Source organism: Henckelia pumila, chromosome 1 (genome assembly GCF_033568475.1).
Source record: "Henckelia pumila isolate YLH828 chromosome 1, ASM3356847v2, whole genome shotgun sequence".
Taxonomy (NCBI): domain Eukaryota; kingdom Viridiplantae; phylum Streptophyta; class Magnoliopsida; order Lamiales; family Gesneriaceae; genus Henckelia; species Henckelia pumila.
The window spans coordinates 29,305,156-29,311,780 of NC_133120.1; the positions used below are offsets into that span (position 1 = coordinate 29,305,156).

Here is a 6,625-nt window from a genome sequence, read left to right on the forward strand (position 1 = left end):
TTTGAAGGCTAATGATTGACGACTCCGAGTTGTATCGAATAAGAAGGAGTTGAAGTTTGAAATGATGTTGATTGAATCTATATTGATGGTTTTGATTCAATTCTGAAATGATTGAATAGAATGAGGTTTGATATACATGTTTTGATGGTATGTTTCAGAGTTTAATAGGAGACTATTGACTCAAGAACCTCAACTTGAAACCGAAGAAGAAGTGATCAAGATGGAAGCGAATGTGAGTGAAGATGATTGATGTTTGAATGATCAGATTCTTGTAGGCGTTGTGTATTTCCAATTCAGATGTGGAACATCGTCAACTCGAGAATGAAAGGTATAATGACGACATCGCGAGTCAGGGACTGTGAAACTCAAGAACGACTATTCTTGAGTTATCCCGAACAAACCACATACTTGTTTAAGTATTTGTTCTTGAGGTAGAACTTATGTTATTGTCGATCCATCACAGGTAGTGGATCTTTATTTCTTTTGATATGATTGTATATTGAATTGATTATATGCCAAGGTTGCGGTTAACCTTATTTTCTAGCCCGGAATGGCTACGATAGATGGATATCCATGTCAAGATCAGATACGAATCTTGATGGCAACGAAGTGATAAGAATCAATTCTTGAGATAAGTGCGCTATATAAATTGAGTCTTGATTTGAAGTTGAGTCGATATATGCATTATTTTTACTCTATTCTTGAGTTGATATGTTTAGAGTTGATATGAATTTATTTAACTTATTTATATGTCAATTATACTGAGAATGATTTCTCACCGGAGTTTATCCGGCTGTTGCTTTGTTTTGTATGTGTGCATTGCAACAGATGGGGTAGAAGCTGGTCTAAGATGACATTGACAGCTTGGGAGCGAGACTTAGCACGTGAGGACTTGAGTTTAAGATGGAGGATAATAGATAGCATGAAGCTTGTATTTTAGAAGTTTACTTTTGAAAATTTGAGTAGCTTGACGTTGCATGTTTTTATGCTATTTATTCAATGTAGTAAATGCATGATTTTATATGTGGGACTTGATACAAGTGTATATGCATGTTTTTAGATTTGATAACATGCTTGGAATTGAGTTTGATTATGATTTATACCTTGTACCAAGACTTGACAGCAAAAAGTTCTGCTCTGTCATTTTTCTGGAAGTGTGCCCGCTCGATCGGGTAATAGTTACCGATCGAGCGCGGCATGTGAAACTTGGAGCCGAGAGCAATACATTGGGGCTCGCTCGATCGGGTGATGTTCACCGATCGAGCGAGACCAATTTCTATGCAGACCCGAGAAGTTTGTTTTCTTGCTCGCTCGATCGGTTGATTTTGCCCGATCGAGCAAGGCTCTGAGATTTAAAAAAAAAAAATAATTTTTCTGCTCTTGGTTTATTACTTTTAATTGTTTAATTAATCATTAGCTGCCCTAAAATGAGATTAGCAACCCGAGGTTCCCACAGAATTTTTCATATCAAGGCTAAAAATGCTCAATTGATTAAAAAACGCCTAAATAATTTATGTTTTCACAAAAATATACCTCAGTTTCAAGAAAAAATCATAAGAGTTAAGAATCAATTCATCTAATCCACATCACAAATCCACATAATTTTTCTCTAATTACTATGAGTATCAAAAATCATGGCATTCGTGCGTATGTTTGAGAAATCAAGAATAAACATAGCTAACACTGACATTTTTAGCACAAAAATTATTATCATCACAGGCCAACGCAATTAATTATCATGCCTTAACTCAAACTAACTCATCAAAATTTTGTAAATTTTCACCCCCCAAACTTAAATATGTGCATTGTCCTCAATGCAAAAAAGTAAAATAAAAACAAGTACACATACCTTGGGCACCGAGGGTCAGTACTCGACACCATCTTAATAATTCAATGCTCTTCCTCCAGGGGTCGCGCCTAAACTGTCACTGCTTCACACTCACTTGCACAACTCAAAATTATTATTTATGTCTAGTCTCCTAATAAAAAAAAAACAACTAAAATAAAATCAAATAAAAATACTAGCTTGGATTGCCTCTCAAGAAGCGTTTAGTTTAAAGTCCATAGCCCGACTTTGTTCCGAACAATCCCGGTTCCACTTTGTTGGAGGTCTTTTCCTTCTCTTTCACCCTCCAAACATATTCAACAACCATCTTGATATTTGATTTATTTTTCTTCTTCTTCTTCTTGGCCACCGACAGATCCTTCTCTCTTATCAAATCTACAGCACTAATAGCTTTGCAAAAACATTCCATCTTCTTTGATTGTTCAATCATGAACACCTTCTCCGTAGATGGATTTCCAACCTCCTTGAACACATTAAAAATCACCTTCTCACCGTCTACACTCATCATAAACTCACCTTTCTTGACATCTATCTTGACTTCAGTTGTAGCCAAGAATGGTCTTCCCAAAATCAATGACATATTTCCATCCTCCTCCATATCTAGCACAACAAATTCCGCAAGAAAAATAAATTTATCTATTTTTACCAGAACATCCTCAATGATTCCAAGCAGATATGTGATAGATCTATCAGCTACCTGCAACATGATTGTTTTAGGCTTCACCTCGCCAAGTCCTAAACTCCTGAAAATAGATAAAGGCATTAAGTTAATACTAGCTCCTAGATCACATAATGCTTTATTAAAATAAGAAGAACCAATAGTACAAGGAATAGTAAAACTCTCGGGATCTTTTAATTTTTGTGGTATCTTCTTTTGAAGTAATGCGCTGCACTCCTCAGTCAGGTTCACTGTCTCGAACTCCTCCAATTTTTGCTTCTTAGACATAACCTCTTTCAAGAATTTGGCATAGTTCGACATTTGCTGCAAAGCATCGACGAACGGAATGATAATGTGAAGTTTCTTGAAGATCTCAAGAAATTTAGCAAATTGTTCATCCAACACTTTTTTCTTGAATCTTTGAGGGTATGGAAGTTTTGTCTTAAACATTGGTTTCGGCTCCGGTTCACTCTTTTTTTCTTCGACTTTCTCCTCCTCAACTACAAAATTTTCGACACCCTTTGGCTTCTCATTCTCGGATTTATTTTCTTCATCCCCTATTTCTATTCCACTTCGCAACTCTATGGCTTTGTAGTGTTCTATTGGATTCACCTCAATATTACTCAGGAACTGACCTTTGTTATTATCTTTCAATTCATTCTCCAGCTGCCCAATTTGTGTCTCCATAGATTTCATCATAGCGCCCATGTTGACCACATGCGTCTCTAAGCTATCGAGCTGATTTTCAGTTCTCGCCATCCTCGTACCAGATTCAGTGACAAAAGTACTTACCACATATTCCAACGAAGTCTTTCCCTCACCCTTATTTGTATTAAACCCCGGGGGAGGGTTCAACACATTCTTATCATTGGCATAAGAAAAAAATTCATGATTACGCAAGCCAGGATGATAAGTATTAGGAACAGAATTACCTTGATATCCTCTGTAGACATTAGGATTGATTTAGTTAACTTTTTTTTTGGAGGATAAGACTTCTCCATGGAAACTGATTCACCTGTTGAATCCGCAATGCTCACTTTGTTCAATACAGCCACTTGTGTAGTCAATGCAGATAGTTGGGCAAAGATAGAAGCGAGAGGATCAACTCCATATAATTTGATAGATTTCTTGACTCCCATGCGTTCAGACGGCCATTGAAAACTATTGATAGTCATATGCTCCAGCATGTCATAGGACTGTACAGGGTCATTTGAAAAATGGTACCTCCAGCAGCAGAGTCCACTGATATCCATGTAGGCATATTCAACCCATTATAGAACAACTCAATTTCTTCCCAATCTGCAAAATTGTGATTAGGACACCGCCTCAGCAAATCCTTGTATCTCTCCCATGCTTCATATAACTGCTCTGAATCATGCTGTATGAAAGTACAAATCTCGATCTTCAGCTGAGTGGACTTGGCAGGTGGAAAATACTTCGCTAAAAATTTGACAACCATGTCCTCCCAAGTGTTTATGCTTTCCAACGACAGTAATTGTAGCCAACTCCTTGCCTGATTCCTGAGAGAAAATAGAAAAAGACGCAGTCTAATGTTATCCTCATAAACACCATTCATCTTTACCGTATCAATGATCTCCAGGAATGTCCTCAGATGCAGATAAGGATCAGTAGTAGCAATCTCATTAAACTGGTTCTGTTGAACCATGTTGATCAATGCCGACTTTAGCTCGAAATTGTTGGCATTTATGGTTTCTCGAGCAATTCCAGAGTAGTGAGCCTGAACAGTAGGCCGGAAGTGATCTTGAATTGGCACCAAGGGATCACGTGGTGGATTATTTTCAGCTATCTTATTTAGTTCTTCTCTCCTTAACCTTCACAAAGCTCGTGTAGTTCGTTCGATCTTCGGATAAAAAAGTAGAAAATTCGCACTTTGAGATATTCGCATAAACTGCACTGAAGAAGAATAAAATCAATCAGTAAACTAAAAATAATAATAAATAAAAACTCTAAAGTAAAATCTAGACTAATTGGTAACAAGACTAAAATAAGCATTGGTATTTTCAAGTTGAGAACCTGGAGGGTTCAGAAAATCTAGAATTGTGGACAAATATATTGTCGCACGTACACGAGAATGGGCAGAGTATAAGTTAATCTTTGCTATGAGTAATAGTATCCTTTTGATGTATAAGGATCTAGTCTACAATGATAAGAATATTTCAATCTGATAAAACTGCCACTTAGGAACTATAAAGTTGGATGAGTTCAGAGCATCCTGAGATGATTTGAACCTTGAATTCAATGATGTATCGTGTAAAATTTTTTGAGATAATAAGAATCTATGAAGTCTTAATTAAAATTTATTCTGGTACTTAAGACCTAATTTCAAGAACGAAATCTCTTAAGTGGGGAAGAATGTAGTAGCCCGGTTCTATTTTACAAGATTATTAAGTGATTTTAAACATGTCAAAAAATGACATATAAATTTAAAAGCGTCAAAACTTGTTTAAGGATTCATTATTTGGCAAAAATAAGTGGAAAATCAGATCCAGAACGTCCGAAAATGGTCGGGGGTTCCCGAGAGTTCCAGACCAGTTCGGAAGCACCCAAAAATAGTTCGGAAGGAGCGATTTATTCGAAGCTTCCGATCCAGTTTCGGAGCTTCAGAACTCATCTAGAACCAGGTGTTTTTGAGGGTTGAACACGTAGCTGCATGCATTGATATCGGAGCCTCCGAAGTGCAGATCGGATCTTTGGATCGTGGCCTTCCGAAATGTGGCATGCATGCACAGATCGGATCTTTCAATCTGGCGTTCGGAGCTTCCGATCGTGGCCTATAAATAGGGCATCCGAGAGCCATTTTACTTGCTCAAAATTATCCCTCTCTCTTGGTTCTTAGTATATTATAGGTGTTTCCAGCCTTCCTAGGCTTGGTCCGGGAGTTGGCGAGATGCTCCGAAAGTCGTAGCAGAGTTGTGCCCAAGTTCTTCGGCAATCATCATCAGCGGGCTGATGACAGACGAAGGTATAACTCTAGCTCCTTATATTAAATAAGGAGTATTATATAGCTTAATTAAGACTTTTAAAATAATATTATGATGCATGAGTATTTTGCATTGTAGTGCGGACTATAGGCTTCGACATAGAGCTGTTGTAGCTTGCCTAGTATTTAAGGTATAAAAGTACTATTCGAGATACCCTGAAAGAGTATGCATGTATTATGTGTTGCATTGTTTATATTACATGATGTTATCTGCATATATTATGTAACGCCCCAAATTTATCTTAATTGAGTTTATTTGAGATAATCGGAGATTATAGAGTTCAAGAGCCAACTTGATTTTGATCAGGGTCTATTTTCAAATTTTTGGATTTTTCAGGGACTAAAACGCAAATATGGAGTTTTATATATTATCTTGGAACCTTTGAATATTATTGTTTCACTCCCATCTCCTCCACCTCGCCATCCCTCCATTAGAGGCGCTCCAAAGCTTCTCCAAGCTCTGAGATTTCAGTCCGAGCTCGATCCGTCCGTTGGAATTTATTTCTAAAGGAAGTTTAGCGATCACAGCAGCAAGAGCTTCGTTCTATCGTAATTTTTTCTTCGATCAGTTGCACTTATATTTTCGGATGTTGTTAGAATTGTTTGAGTTTCGATGATGTTGTTCTTGAACGAGTTCTTATCGTTTATTCTCAGTCAGTTTTGAATTAGAGCGTCGTTCGGATTTGTTACGATTTTTGGAAGCCTATTTCGAAAATGTGGATTTTGAGATGTGTTGGATTTGAGTTGTTATTGTTGTTTTAGCATTGATTTGAGTAGTTGCAATGCGCTACTGCTGTCTGCGATTCCGGTTCATTCAGTTTATAGCCGTTATGCCGCCGATTTAATTTTTGAGATTTTGAACCATTTGAATCGTATAACTTTGGCAAATGGGTTGGTTCATCGTTGTTGATCATATTTTGCATATGTACAGATTCGTTTGGAGTTTGTTGAGCCCAGAGTTAGCAACAGTCAATCGTCGAAGAGTTGAACGAAGAACGGTAAAGTGTTTACCTTGAGCATTCGTAGTTGTTAGGTTGTATAGTTTTTGATATAACCTTTTAATTGTAGCTTGTCCAGAGTTGGAGCTATTTCATATAGAAAGGTACAAGCAGTCATCGTT

At 37.2% G+C, this 6,625-nt stretch overlaps 1 non-coding gene across 1 annotated transcript; it reads left to right on the forward strand.

The window, feature by feature from the left end:
• Positions 1–3,808: 3,808 nt before the first annotated feature.
• LOC140876834 (small nucleolar RNA R71) lies at positions 3,809–3,914 on the forward strand. Its single transcript, XR_012149066.1, has one exon. It is a non-coding gene; the product is annotated as a small nucleolar RNA R71 (small nucleolar RNA).
• The last annotated feature ends 2,711 nt before the right edge of the window (positions 3,915–6,625 follow it).